We start from the raw sequence: 14,816 nt of genomic DNA on the forward strand, positions 1-14,816 counted from the left end.
AACTTTGCCATTTCCCACTGGCATGACCCTGAGCAAGCCATTCAACATTTTTAAGCCTTATTACGAAGACATATTTTTAAAAGACCGACTTTTCCAGGGTCATCATGAGAATTAAACAAGGTGACATTAAGCATTTGCTGTAATGCCTGTCTATTGTAAAAAGTGCTTCCAAAGAGATTATGGTTTATGGATTATGCTGTCCAGGAATTTATAGTCTGTTGGGGGACTCAAGCTACAGTTAGTTTTCCCATTAACCCACTAATGTCCTTCATTTTTTGCTTCCTTTAGGAAAAGACCCAGTCCAGTATCTCCTGTAACACTTAGTGTCACCCTCTTCCACGCTACTATTTTTACAGCTTTTGTCTTTCATGACATTAACACACCCAGACTCTGCACCCACCCTTTAACAGCCAAACATTGCTCACTGGGGACTGAACTGGCATTTCCCCACTTAGATGTCACATCTCCAGACAATCATATCTGAAGGCAGAGGATGTCTGTCTGTCCCTCATCTGTGATCCAACTGTGATTGATTTTGCCCTTGTAGCTAACAAAGTGGATAATCTCACTAAGACGATGCAAGCATCTGGCTCCTCATCTACACTTCTTCCTAAATATAGCTTCACTGATATTTTTTCCCCACTCTACGTATTCTACCATATGACGATTTGTTTCTATCCCTACTTAATTAGTTCTTTTATCAGTGGTGGGGGACAAACTCAGGGCCCCATTTATGCTCCGTGAGTACTCTACCACTGACTTATATCCTTAGCCAATTTATTTCAGAATGGATGTATGAATTCCTTTTAAAAACTTGAACCTAGCCGGGTGGTAGTGGCACACGCCTTTAATCCCAGTACTCGGGAGGCAGAATCAGGCAGATCTCTGTTTGAGGCCAGCCTGGTCTACAGAATGAGATCCAGGATAGGCACCAAAACTACACAGAAAAACCCTGTCTCAAAAAACCAAACACAAAAACAAACAAACAAACAAACAAACAAACAAACAAAAAACCTTGAACCTATTTGATACTTAGAAAGGAAACTGATGTGACATTGGACAAGGAACCTTTCTTTCCATTACATCTGAAAAGTTATGCTTAAATTTCACATAAGGGAACTTGAACATAATTCACTTACTTGGAAAAAAAAAAACCTATCAGATAAATGCAATCATCCAAACTTAGAGGAAGACATGAAAATATACAAAAGGACTTTCTGTTAAATAAATGGTCCCAAAGTCAGAGCTGTTTTAGCATTTGGTTTTGTTTAAAATACTGTTTATTTGGTTTCCCAGGCTACTCTAACATGCTATAAGGCAACTCAGGGTGTGTGTGTGTACATGACTAGAGTAGCTGGGACATAACAGGACAGTAGAAAACTCAGTTCTCAGTGCCAGATCTGCGAGAAGCCTGCAGGAACAGAAGGCTGAGATGTCCACTGAATGGTTACAAGAGTAAGTATTGTAAGTTCCTTGAGGCCATCTTGTGTCACAGCTTTTGATTTTAATCACATTACCGCTGGGTCATCAGGAAAAGGTTCAGCTACACTGTGCTGTTTTCTTGTGATACCATAGATCAAACCCAGGGCCTTGAACATGCTAGGCAAGCACTGCACTTCTGAGTTACAAGCTGCATTGTATTGTATTAGTTTAAAGCAAAATGTGGTGAAATTTCAAAGAAAAAAACAAATCAATAAAAATGGTTTAAACCGTTTCTAGTACTTCAAGATGAAAACTCAGTTTATCTAGAATAACTAATTATAATCAACCCTTCAATGACTCCTTCAATAACCATGTCAGATGGAGGAGGTATTGCTGAAACTGCCTTTCATATTGAAAAAATTTAAAACATACATTTATTTACACATGAACTTGCCCCAAAGGGACTTCCAGGGAAATATTAATCATTGAGTAAATAAATCTCTGCTGATGCATGCCTGACACAGAACTGCTCCTGCAGGGACCAGCTTAATTGTAAATTCCTTAATATGGCACTCAGATTTGAATGCTCTGTTCAGCACTCTCCTTAGTACCCTGACTATGGCATGTCTTTCTCCACTGGGAGTCTGGCAGACTCCCCTCTATCTGTGCGTCCATTTTCTGCAGAACTACCTCTTCGAAGTCCTTTCTCATATCTGCCCCTCATGGGAATTTTGGATATTCTGTTTTGTCTATATTTTATATCAGAACGTTTGAAAAAGAACTGACATGTCTCTTCAAGATGCCCGCCTGATTTGATGTTGACAATGAGATGAATTGTTTGTTGACATGTTTTTTTGCTCTAACGGTGTCTTGCCTTTGGAGCACTCATTCTCTATCTAAATGGGTCCCTTGGCTTACCCCGTGGAAGTAATGTAATGCATAGTAATAAAACTGTTACACAACGGTCCCTCCCCCGAAATGACTTTTAAGCATATTGAATTCTTATCGATTTCTATTTTATATAATAGCATTTCTGTTGTCTCCATTAGCATTTTTTTGTTCTAAGACTGTGCATATTTCCTCTTTTGGCAAAAGCAAATGGGACTCATAAAGCAACTTACAGAACTGTAAAAAAATAGTGCTCTGGTGAAGAAAATTTGTTGCAAGTAGTCACTGCTTTATTTACATATAAATGGATGGGGAACAGATTTTGAAATAACTCAGTTTATAAACAACAACAAAAACACAAAGCTTTTTTTTTTTTTTTTTTTTAAATCTTTTTGGCTTTTGGAGTTAGGGTCTTAGACTGTAGCCCAGGCTGGCCTGGAACTGAAGCCACCTGAGCCCTGGGATTACAGAGCGAGTACCACACCTAACTTTGTTTTTATCATTTTGTGTGTGCACATGCGGGCAGAGGGCCGCTCTCACCTTCCGCCTGGTTGAGGCAGGGTCTCTCAAGTGCACAGCTGCATATTCCAGGCTGACTGGCCAAGAGCTTCCAGCCCAAAGTCTCCCGTTTCCACCTCATTTCCCTGCAGGAGTTCAGGGATCACAAAAGTCTGTCAAGTTCTGGCTTTTGGCTTGCCATCCAGGGATTGAACTCAGGTCCCCAGGCCTGCACAGTTAGCTGTGCCTTTGCTTCCTTACTCATCTTCCCAGAGTCCACAGCTTTTTATTCATATGGGAATTCTCAACTTTATCAAGAACTCTTAAGGTTAATAAAGTGTGACTTTTGCAGGCTGTCAACAAGAGCAACGAACACATTGTGAGCGATGATTCCAAATCCAGACATTCTGTAGGCATAGGCATCTACCATGTACATTGACGGACGAACTCTTGGGTTTTTCTCTCCAAAGTCTGAGCTATTGCTTTTACAGTAAACTGTGAAAATTACTGGCAGACGTAGACACATGGGCTCATTTGTTTTTATGAAGCCCCAGTTCAAGTTTAAAGTAAGTGCAAGACATTTATACCAAAGAGAATTCCCAGATCTCCCTCAGTTTACTATTTTAAAAGCAGTTAATAACTTGGGATAATCGTGTATGTATATATAAAATTATAGGTATTGTTGTTGGCACATAGCCAGCCATTTTTTCCTTAATCTCTTTCTAAATCGGAAATTAGATAGAACATTTACTCAATAACTGAAAGGTTTCCCCCTATCCAACTGTTACTGCAGTCTGCCCACTGTTTCTTGGGGACTTGAGGGAACTAGCATCCAGGAAGAAACTCCTACATCCTCACACACTTGAAGCCTTCTTGCCAATCATCTGGTTCTGCTCCCCGCCCCCTTTTCTTTAGTCTATTCTCAGCAGAAATTTTCTGACTGTTTTTTCTTCTTCTTCTTCTTCTTTTCTGGTTTCTGAACTTCTCAGTGATTTCATCACTACTGGAGAGACTTTCAAAGTAAAATGGAATAAAATCCAACACCGGGCTTTATTGCTTTTTCTTGCATTCTTTTTATCTTACACCTACTTTTGCACGGGGAGGGGGTGTGGTTTAACCAAGGGGTTGAAGGAGCATTCTACCTTCTCCAACTTCAGTAAGACCTTCAGGAGGCAGTCAAAGGGGCAGTCGTTAGCTTTCTCCTGCATAAAAGAGCAATCCGTTCTGTTTTAGTTATTACATGGAGGAAGGAACAATTCTGGTCCCTTCACAATCCAGTCAGTGCCGCCACACACACATTCTATTACACGTTGCCTAGAAGAGGACTGCATCTGTTCCAGAATGACCTAATGATACACCTAGGTGGCTCACTGAAAACCTTCCACTAAGTCACACTGCATCAAATGGTGCTAATTTTAAGTAGGCCACCTAGGTGCACCCTGCGAAACAACACCCTTGCATCCCCTTTCATTCGCAGGAAAGAATTCACAAGGTCCACCTGGAACTCATCAGTCTGGGACGGGGGCGCGGGGTGGGGGTGGGTGGGATGCCAAATTTCTATTGTTTGTTCACTCAACCAAGGGCAGTCACCCTGCTTAGCACCTACAGAGGCCTGCCCAACACTTCCGGCATGTTAATGTGCGAGAGTACTGACTCCATCATTTACGATCGCCTCCTCGCTGTAGGGTGACTCTTCCCATCTGCAGCCCCTTCACTTGTCCCCAGCGACAACGGAGGACGCCGCCTGCGTGGGCTGGGGTATCTGATCGCGGGGCCAAGCAAACGTTTCCTGACTTTTTTTTTTTTGTTGTTGTTCTCGGGCCTTAAAGGTGAGCTGCGCCCGCGCCGCCAAAGCGCCCTCCCGAGACCCCGTGCGGGAGCGGCCGTGGGGCCCCCACCTGTCCGTCCTGAGCCCTGCGGCTCTTCCCTGCGGCCCCGCGCGGCGGCTGCGGTGGCTGCGGCGGTGGCGTTGGTGGTGGCGGCGGCGCGCGCCGCGGACACACCGGTACGGGGCGGCAGTTGGGCAGGGCGGCCGGGCCACAAGCCGGGCGCCCGCGGCGCGCGCCGAGACCCCGGAGACCCGGAGCTCCCGGCCGGCCGCGCGAGCGCGCTCGGTTGGTGCGCGCGCGCCGCGCCGCGTCCTCGCCGCGCCGCTCCGCTCCGCCCCGCCCGCCCGCCCGGCGCGCGCCCCCTGCGCGGCCCGGGGTGGATCCGGCGCACTCCCCTCCCCCGAGCGCCGGCGGCGGGTGCTGAATGAGAGACGCCGACTGTTCGGCTGGGCGAGCGCGCTGCCTCCACTCGGAGCTGCTGCGGGCGAAGCGGAGGCGACGGCCGCGGCTACACAGGTCGGCGTGGCGGGCGGGCGGGCGGGCGGGCGAGCGTGCGGGGAGGCGCGGGCAATGGCGGCGGCCGCGCTGCGCGGCGCGGGAGGGCGGGCGGGCTGCGGGGCGCTCACGGTCCCGCGGTGGCGGAGGAGGCCCCGGCCCCGGCGTCGCCGCCGCCTCTCAGGTGAGCGGGACCGGGCCCCCCAGCCGTGCCAGCCACACCCCCTCCCGGGCCGGGTGCAGGCTGCACCCCCGCAGCGGGCCGAGGCGGGGTGACCTGTTGCGGGGCCGAACCGTCCGCGGAGCGCGGGGCGAGCGGCGCTGCCGCCGAGGCTGCGCGCGGACACGGAGGTGGGGGGGTTGGGGGGGGGGAGAGGATCCCGCACCGCCGCGCTCTCTGCCCGCAGCGTCCGGAATTCCTGTGCAGGGTGGGCTTAGGCGGGCTCGTCAACACCGGGCTTGGGAGGTGATGGGGAGCTGACCTGGAAGGGAGCCCGGACCTGTGCTCTGCCGCGGCTCCCCGCCCCCCTCGAAGCGCTTTTCCTGCCGCCGTGTGCGGTGTAGACGCAGGCGGGTTTCAGGGTGCGTGGGCGTGTTTGGGAAGAAGCTGCGAGCTGATAGGAGGTACCTTAGTACGAATGTTAATTTGTTTGAGCTGGGAGGGCTGAGGGAGGAGGAAGAAAGGGCCCTGATGCTAGCCGTGGAGGAGGGGCGTTTGCTACCCGAAATCTCTCCGCAGAAAGCGCTCCACCGAAGCATCCAGTGCCTATTGTTTAAGGTCGGAGGATGAAAACACGAGCAGCAGTTAATTGAGCCTTTCCCCGTAGGTGCTCTGTATTTTCTTCTCTCTCCTAACGCTTAAGCAGCTGTAGAGCTTTGTTTCTGTACCAGTGTGTGTTTGTGAGTTGACTTCGGTGGTGTGTGTTTGTTTAATGTTTACCATCCGGTGGACTCGAGTTCATGTGTCTCTGAAGATGACCATTAGAATCTCGAACTTTTCGTTCCCTGCGTGTAGGAGTACCGCAGTGCCACAGTTGGTAACTTGCAAACTATAAAGCCTGTCCCACCCAGATATGATTGTTCCGGCTGTGGCATCACAAATACAGTAAGTGTAATGCTGTTACTGCTGAAGGAGGATTTATAACCAAACAGTATTGTTTTAGTGGTAATAGCCTCTAGTGAACATGTGTAGCCATGAAGCTTCGAAATGTGGAAAATTACTTGTCTTAGCCACATCTGTAGATTGGATGTGTTTATTAGAGTTCCCTTGAATAACTTAAGTGTAGTTATTTTAAGCTTTAAATTCTGCCATAGTAATTTTGAAATACTAAGACCTGTCTTCCTCTCCACCCCATTATATTCTACCTTTCCCTGATTTTAGGAACTTCACTTTTTTCAGAAATACTGTTCACCTTGTCATTTTACACCAGATTGCAGTAGAAGTTGAAAGATCTGTTTGTGTGTCAAGATCACAGTATATTTTTCTGATATTACAGTTTCAGGAAGGATACACCCAAAATTTCTGAGAGAAAAATACAATTTAGAAGTCAGCTGTGAATCAGATACGAGTGAGTAATGCAGTTTGTGTGCATTTAAATACTAGTGTATCCTTTTTAGTTTATTGTGTCCTTACAGTTGGGACAGTGGTTGTGTTGTGGTGAAAGATGGCTTTGTTGATGAAATTAATTTGCTTGCAATTTGAACCTTTTGTTTTGTTTTTGGAGACAGGGTCTCATTATGTAGCCCCAGCTGTCCTGGAATTCACTATGTAGACTAGGCTGGCCTCTAAACTTCCTGAGAACTGCCTGTCTGTGCCTTCTGAGTCCTAGGATTAAAGGTGTGGACCTCCCGGCCAGGCTGCTTTCAAGCCTTTGTCCAGAGACTAGTTTATTCTATACACATTGAGTACCTGATGGGTGCTGTAGTCTGAAAGACGTGGAGGGGACTCTGCAGGAAAAAAAAAAAAATAGGTGTGTGCCATGATGGAGATAAAGTGATAAGTGGGCAGGTCTATTAGTTTAAAAATTGAAGAAGTAAAGAGTCATGATGTCTTTGAGTTAGGATATTGTTTGCATTTTTCCTTCTGAGAATAGAAGGAACTGGTAGGGAACAAAAGCATCAAGACAGTTGTCTTAAACTATGCCTATGTTTATACACATTGAGTATCTGGTTTCCAAACAGACTCAAAATACATACTCTACTTGGAGTCAGGGGGTGTGTGGTTTATGTGTGGCTAAACAATTATGGTTTATGTACTTAGATGAAATATTTGCTGATATTTTCTCAGTATTTATTTGTTTATAAGAGTCCTTAAGAAAAGTAAAACATCCCCCTTCCCCCGTGAAGCAGCACTCTATTGTTCTTCTGTTGCTAAAAGGAAAATCTTACTGCAAGTGAAAAATCTGATGAGACATTATTATTAATAATCAATGTGGCACATATTGGTGTAGATCTTTCAAAGCTTTGAAAGTTTATAAATATGTTGTTACTTCTTAGGACTGTCAGTAATTAACCTTTACCTATGTAAGCATTATTCTTTCCATGTCAGAGTGGGAAATGAGCCACCAGTAATCATTCAGTGACCCCCCAAATCCAGACGGTAGTTCTTACTGGAGTGTGACGTTCCACCTTTGGAGTGCAGAGTATTTGGGAAGATGCACACCTGAACATTTAGTGCACTACTGGTCTCGAAGAAGCTTTTTGTTGGTCTGGTTTGGTTTGGTTTTTCAAGACAGGGTTTCTCTGTGTAGCCCTGGCTGTTCTGGAACTCTGTAGACCAGGCTGGTCTCGAACTCACAGAGATCTGCCTGCCTCTGCCTCCAGAGTGCTGGATTAAAGGTGTTCACCACCACTTCCAATCTCTAAGAAGCTTTTAAATGCTAATCTGTTAGTCGAAATTGACTCTGTTTTCTCTGAAAGTACTGCTTTTGTTTGGTATGTAAAATGAACACAAACTTTTGAGAATAAAATACATTAAAATGGATCGATCCTGTTTTCTGAATACAAGGTTTTTGCTGTCCAATGTTTGCTTTTGAAATAGTTACTTCTGTCTGGATTTCACACTTTTTAATAGTTATTTAGTTTTTTTAATAAAAATATAATTCAGATAGCTTGAAGTTATCTTAGTGTTAGTAGATCCCTTGGAAAAGAGTGAGTTTATTGCATTACCCTATAATTACTTCCTTAAGTGTGGTTTAAATTCCCATTAGTTCATTCTTAGTGAGAGAATGAAGATTGGATATGATAAAATTCCAGTATTTTTAAATTAATCTGCACTCGTTCCTTTTTCATGCTTTATAGTTTTATTTCCTTTGGTTCCCAAGTTTTATTCAGGAACTCATTTTAAATAGTACAGATGGGTTTTAATCACCAACCCCCTCCCATTTTCCCTTTCCCCCTTCTCCCTTCCCCCTCCTCCCTCTCCCTCCTCCCTCTACCTCCTTCTCACTCTTCCCTGATTCTTAGGAAAGTACTCAACACTTAGACAGTGTTCAGCTGTTGGTCAGAGAGTAAAGTAATTGATATTAAGTGATATGACCACTTTGTTCTTTTTTAAAAGTTGGTACTGTAATACAGCGTACATGTAAGAAGTTATACCACAAGACTCTTCAGATCTTTAGTCCCCTCCCTCATCTCTTTGTGACCTTCCTCCTGGGTCCTGCTTAGGGAGCAGCAATTTTTGACACCATTAGCTGATACTTGGAGTGCTTCTCTTTTCTTCTGGCGTGAGTGCATGTGTCTGCAGTTTTGTCTGTCAACTTTGGACTATTTACAGTGGTTTTGCTTTAGGATTCCTGTGCCACCCCGAACTTCCTCTATTGTCTTCTCTGTATTGTGACATCCTAGTTTTGATTACAAGCTCGTTGTTTGTATTATTATGGCTCTGTAAATATGTTTAACACTTGAACCTTGCAGCATACTATGATTAAATTTCTTGGTTAGATTGTTTGTTTTCTTTTGTATTTTTTCTTTTATTTGTCTTTATTTTTTTTCTCTAGTCTGTCCAGATCTACAGACACATAAGATGGTAGGTATTCAAACTTGTTAAGAATTGGGAGCATCCTGTTTTTGCTCAGCTCTGCAGTGCTGCCCTGCACTTGGGATGCACTGCCTGAGTCTGGTCTCCCATTACTGTGCTCCTGACAGTGTCCTGTTCACGTGGGGCCTGTGCTCTCCAGACTCCTGTCCGCCTCCTTTTTCAGCTTACCTTCTTATTTGAGTGAGTCCCATCTTTTGTTGACTAAAAGAAAAAGATGGCTCACACTTATAATCCCAGCACTTGAAAGCTGAGGCAGAAGGATTGCTAGGAGTTCCAGGCTGGTCTGGGCCAAAGTGTGAAACTGTCTTAAAACAAACAAAATATGTATGACAGGGTGAACTTTTTGAATTGTTGACGTAGCTGAAAATACTTTTTTCTGCCTTGATCATTGTCTGGGCTAGATTCCAAATTAAGATGATAATTTCCACTTGAAATAGAAGGGAGCACTGTGAAATAGAAGGGAGCACGGTGAAATAGAAAGAAGGGAGCACTGTGAAATAGAAGGGAGCACGGTGAAATAGAAGGGAACACTGAGAAATAGAAGGGAACACTGAAATAGAAGGGAGCACTGAAATAGAAAGAAGGGAGCACAGTGAAATAGAAGGGATTGCTGTATGATTTTCTACCTTCAAGTTGATGAAAAGTCTTAGTGCCATTCAGAGTTTTCTTCCTTTACATATGACATGGTCTTAAGATTTTTTTTCTTTTGTCATTCGTCTGTCTGATATAACCTTGGTATGTTATATGTGTCCTGTGAGTCTTCATTTCTTTTTTTTGTTTGTTTTTGTTTGTTTCTTTGGTTGGTTTTTGGAGACAGGGTTTCTCTGTGTAGCTTTGTGCCTTTCCTGGATCTTGCTTTGTAGACCAGGCTGGCCTTGAACTCACAGAGATCCGCCTGGCTCTGCCTCCTGAGTGCTGGGATTAAAGGCGTGCTCCACCATCGCCCGGTGAGTCTTCATTTCTTATGCACAGAATTCAGTGGGTCATGTAGCCAGTGTGCTTTAAAGAGCTGAATTGTAAGTGGTGCAGGTAGAGTGAGCCATACAGTCTTTGTTCAGTGACAAAGTTTGCTATTCTGTAGAGTGTGAACATAGCTGCAGGTGACATGCAGGTGGCATGCCTTGTAGTTTGCAAGACCTTGGTCTAGCTTTATTGTTGCCTTACCAGTAGAGCATGTTACAGAAATGGGAGAGAAGGCAGAACATGGGTAGAGACATGCTGGTGATAGCCTCGAGTGTCATCTGAGTGTTTCTGTCTACTTTATGGGGATTGGTCGTCAGCGGAGAGAAAGGAGGAGTCGGAGAATGTGTAGCAGAGACTTGAGACGACAATGAATGACGTCGTCCGAGTGATGGAGGAATATAGTAGCACCTGTAGTGTGATTGCCAGGCCCACCTGAAGAGAGAGTTTCTTAAGTTTATAAGTTCTTTGTGTGTGTGTGTATGATATATGTGCATGGCATGCACCTGCCACAGCCTGTGTGTGGAGGTCTTTGTTCCAGCCTCCTCCCATGATTAAGACAGTATCTGTGTGTTGGCTGGTGCCTACCCCAGGCTAGCTGGCTTGCTTTTAGGGACTCTCCTGTCTCTGCCCCCATCTTTCCCTGCAGCGCTGTGATCACAGATGTGCACTGCTGTGTTCAGCTTTCCGTGGCTTCTGAGGATTTGAACTCAGGTCTTACACTAGCGCTGCACGTTTACCCACTGAGCCATCTCCGCAACTCCATGGATTTCGTGTTCAGAACTTTAATAGGAACACTTGGTCAAGATGTCTTACTATGGATTTCTAATACGTAAGGTAGAAGATCCTTGCTTCCCAGGTCTTGCTGTGTAGTCCCGGATGACCTGGAACTTGCTGTGTAGACCAGGCCAGCTTCACACTTCTGGCAGTCTGCCTGCCTCTTGAACACTGGGGGTTACAGGAGTGCTCCACCATGCCTGTAAACATCGTTTTTTTTTTAAAGTCTCTGACAGGAAAGATTGAGAAGCACTTCCTAGTGTCCGTGTTTGTTTTTGAAGTTTCTGAAGTCTAGTGTTGAGCTCATGATTCTGTCTGTATTGCTGTAGGTAATCAGGCATCTTTTTGATTAGTTTTAGGTTGTGTTGTGTTAATGCTGCTTTCTGTTGAGTTCTCCGTGTTCCTGACTTCAGCCTCCACTATAACTGGGACGCATCCCCAACCCTCTGCTGAATTTGATCTGCCAGTGTCTTAGAGGTTTTTTTCTAAATCTACATTTATAAGATTATATGTGTGCATTTGGTTTTCTTTAGAGTTTTGCTGAGTTCATAAACTAAATTGTAAAGTATTCTCTTTTTTCTGTTCTCTGAAATAGTTTCATAGGGGGTATGTTCTCTGCACAGAATGTGAAAGGTGAGCAGGAACTTTGTAGGACTGAGGGTGTGTGCTCGTGATGGGGTGCTCAAATGCACCTAGCATGGGCACAGCTCTGGGTGTGTTCTCCCTCATCCCCACTTCAAACCTAGAAGAAAATATATTTACATGACAGTTGGAGATGAAAGTGGTTTTCTTATTTTTGTTTGTTTGGGTTTTTTTTTTTTTGATTTTTTTTTTTTAATAGAGCATGAAAAGTACTAGCCAGGAAAGTAAAGATTGATAGTGTGTCTTAACTGTATCTTGTAGCATGAATCTTAGCGAGTCTTATTAATTAAACAAACCCAGAGCCAGGTATTGGGGTGAACTATAAGATCAGAGAACCAGAACAAGCCACAGCTACCTCACCTTGCCGGATCCTCAGCTGGTCTTGTTTCCTCAGACTGGAGGCCTCTGAGTCCTCATATCTGAATGGCTCTCAGCTGAACTGTGCTGCTCAAAACCTAAAAGCTTAACCAGCCAAACACTTCTAGTTCCTGGTCCTCACGCCTTATATATTTTTCCTTTCTACCATCACTCCCTGGGATTAAAGGCTCACTTTCTGGGATTAAAGGCGTGAGTCACCATGCTTGACTGTATCCTTGAACAGATGGATTTCTGCCTCTGGAATGCTAGGATTAAAGGCGTGTGTGCCATCATTTTCTAGCCTCTGTATCTAGTGGCTGTTCTGTTCTCTGACCCCAGATAAATTTATTAGGGTGCACAATATTTTGGGGAACACAATACCACCACAGTATCTACTCATCAAGTAATAGGATTAAGGGACCAAAAGGGCAAATGACAAATTAAAAATGTGTTTATAGCACTTATTTCTGCCAGAGGGCTTGTTGGAGTGTTTTAAAGATAGGTCATTGTGAAAATGTGTGAATGAATGGGTGAACAATCTGAATAGGCATTTACAAAACGAAACATCCCAATGGCCAAGGTAACAGAGTACTTGTGTGTCAAGTTCAGAGACACAGGTGGGTTTAAAATGATGATGCAGTTCTGCCCACCAGAGTGGCATTGGTGAAAATGCCTGAAATGCAGCGTTGACCCGCCCAGAGAGAGGTGGAGACTCCAGTGGTGGCGTTGACTTGGGAGAGCCCCTTGGTAGCATGTGCTAAAACTCTGCCTGTGTTCTTTGATCAGTTGTTTTACTGCAGAGTGTCTGTAACCTGGCAGCAGCTAGAGCCCTTTGGCTCTGCAGGTAGAAATCATGAGGAGGTGAGAAACTGTTAGAGTCGGACAAACTGCTTGAGTGCCCAAGGCCTAGGAGCCAGAGTGGTAGACACAGAGGCCTTATAGCTCCAGACTGAGAATTGCGTGCCCGTCACTCCATAAGCAGATGCATCTTTGGCTTCAAGCAATAGTAAGCGGTAGCGAGTGGCCACACTGGCTGCTGCTTCATTTACAGCTCCTGTCTAAGCGTCTGGCCGTGCTTTGGGTACTGGGCCCCACAGTGGCTGGTGCTAACAGCTCTTGGTCCTACCTGGGGTATCAGGTCCCTTGGCCCTTACGACTTGGCAGGTCCCTGGGCTCTAGCAACTGTGCCCTGCAGTTTCTGTCACTGCTGTGCTCCTTGCCCCCCCCCCCCCCCCCCCCAGTCTGTGTACCTTCCGTTGTTTCTGACGGTTGTGGCCACCTCTGTTGCCTTGGCTACTGCCATGGCTCTGCTGCATTTTCTGCTGAGTCCTCTTGGTGTGACCAGCTCACCATGCTGAAAGAGTGATAATCATTATCAAAAGTAGCCAGGGAAGACCACTGAGAAGCCCTTTGTGCCTAATGCTGCGCACGCACCAAAGGGTCCGCACAGGAGGGTGGCTGGTGGTTGACCCTAACGAGCAGTAGTCTGCTTCTGCCAGAAGGGAGTGTTTCCACCAGTCACAGGCCTTCTGCTGAAGTGCTCCACACCTCCTCCCTCTGTGAGAACGGCTGCTAGGATTCACTGGGACTTCCAGGGCAGTGATGAGTAGAATAGTGTTCTAGAGGTCCAGAACTGTGCCTGGACAGCCACTGTTGCTGTGGCGGAGACTGCAAGGCAAACCTGCCTGCAGCAGCTAGGTTCTTCGAGAGCAGTCCCACTGCTGCCCAAGGGCTGATTGGCTGGTGGTCACCTGCTGCAGGCAGGGCTCTAAGAACTGTCAGGGCATCAGATCGTCAGCCCCTTCTGAACTTGTGTAAGAGACTGTAAGTATTCAGGGGGTGCTTACAGCAAAGTCCATCACTGGCTTCTGTGGTGCTTTACTGGTATTTACCTGTGCTCTAGTCGGAGCCAAGTAGAAGTTGTATTGTTTTGTTGTCTATGTCATAGACACAGTAGAAACCAGCCAGATTGTGTCTGTTAGTACAGGACAGTGAAAAGCACACACCCACACTAGGTGTTCTCTAGTGTTTAATTTGTGTTTAAAAATCAAGATGATTTTGGGGCTAGGGAGATTCTCAGTGGTTAAGAGCACCAGCTGCTCTTCCAGAAGACCCAGGTTCAATTCCCAGAACCCACGTGGCAGCTCACGACTGTCTGTAACTCCAGTTCCAGGGGATCTGACACCTCACACTAATGCACATAAAATAAAATAAGAAATCAGAATGATTTAACTTCCCTTAAAGAAGGAAAAATGTTAGCTTAAGCTTAATGTTTTTACTTTCTTTTGCTGCTTTTATGCTTTGCCTCCTCTTCACTTCACTCTCCATTTCCTTTGCCTCCTCTTCAATTCACTCTCCATTTCCAGTGGACTTCTGGTGGAGTGTTTGGGGGTGTGTTTTTGCTGGTTTTATTTAAGCTAGCTTCGAACTTGATATCCTCTTGCCTCTACCTCCCAAGTGCTGAGCTTATGACTAGGCTCTGGATTTTTCATGAACATTAAGTGTACATATTTGTGGATCTCAGTGCAGTACCACAGTGCTGGTATACATCGTGCACTAATCAAATCGAACCCTGTCTATTTCTCCTGCCAACCTCTAGTAACGACTATGTACGTTCAAGGGGACTTGGTATGTGTATGGGTTTTTTTTAATTACATCTCATCTATCGTGTGTGCATGAGTGTGTGTGCTTTGTGTGTGTGCCATGGCAAGTGTGTGGCGCGGTCAGAGGGCGTCTTTGGAGTCAGTTCTCTCCGACCGTCATGTGGATTCACTCCAGGGATGGAGCTCAGGTTGCCCGACTTGGGTGCCAAGCGTCCTTTTTGTTGAGCTACCTCACCAGCCTTAGTTTCCCTATTATCTTTTGTCACGTGACTTACTATATTTTATTGACCCTAAGTTGGCCTCTAT

General features: G+C 45.5%; 1 protein-coding gene and 1 long non-coding RNA gene across 8 annotated transcripts in view; one reads left to right on the top strand and one right to left on the bottom strand.

Annotated features, from left to right (window-relative positions):
- Positions 1 to 2,578: 2,578 nt before the first annotated feature.
- Positions 2,579 to 4,828, bottom strand: LOC131925103 (uncharacterized). The gene is made up of 2 exons (XR_009383152.1): positions 4,415 to 4,828; positions 2,579 to 4,010 (listed from the first exon to the last, which is right to left on the bottom strand). It is a non-coding gene; the product is annotated as an uncharacterized LOC131925103 (long non-coding RNA).
- Positions 4,829 to 4,981: 153 nt separating this feature from the next.
- Ralgps2 (Ral GEF with PH domain and SH3 binding motif 2) overlaps positions 4,982 to 14,816 on the top strand; it is a 146,123-nt gene continuing 136,288 nt past the window's right edge. For 2 of the 7 annotated variants that reach the window (XM_059280359.1, XM_059280366.1), the window contains exon 1: positions 4,982 to 5,153. The gene's annotated coding sequence lies outside the window, so the exon portion shown is untranslated. Of the gene's footprint in view, positions 5,154 to 5,293; positions 5,317 to 5,485; positions 5,561 to 5,604; positions 5,757 to 5,932; positions 5,956 to 6,136; positions 6,238 to 14,816 lie in introns of those variants that run through there. The other 5 variants (XM_059280362.1, XM_059280360.1, XM_059280365.1 and 2 more) reach the window with 5 other exon arrangements.

This window comes from Peromyscus eremicus, chromosome 15 (genome assembly GCF_949786415.1).
Source record: "Peromyscus eremicus chromosome 15, PerEre_H2_v1, whole genome shotgun sequence".
Classification (NCBI taxonomy): domain Eukaryota; kingdom Metazoa; phylum Chordata; class Mammalia; order Rodentia; family Cricetidae; genus Peromyscus; species Peromyscus eremicus.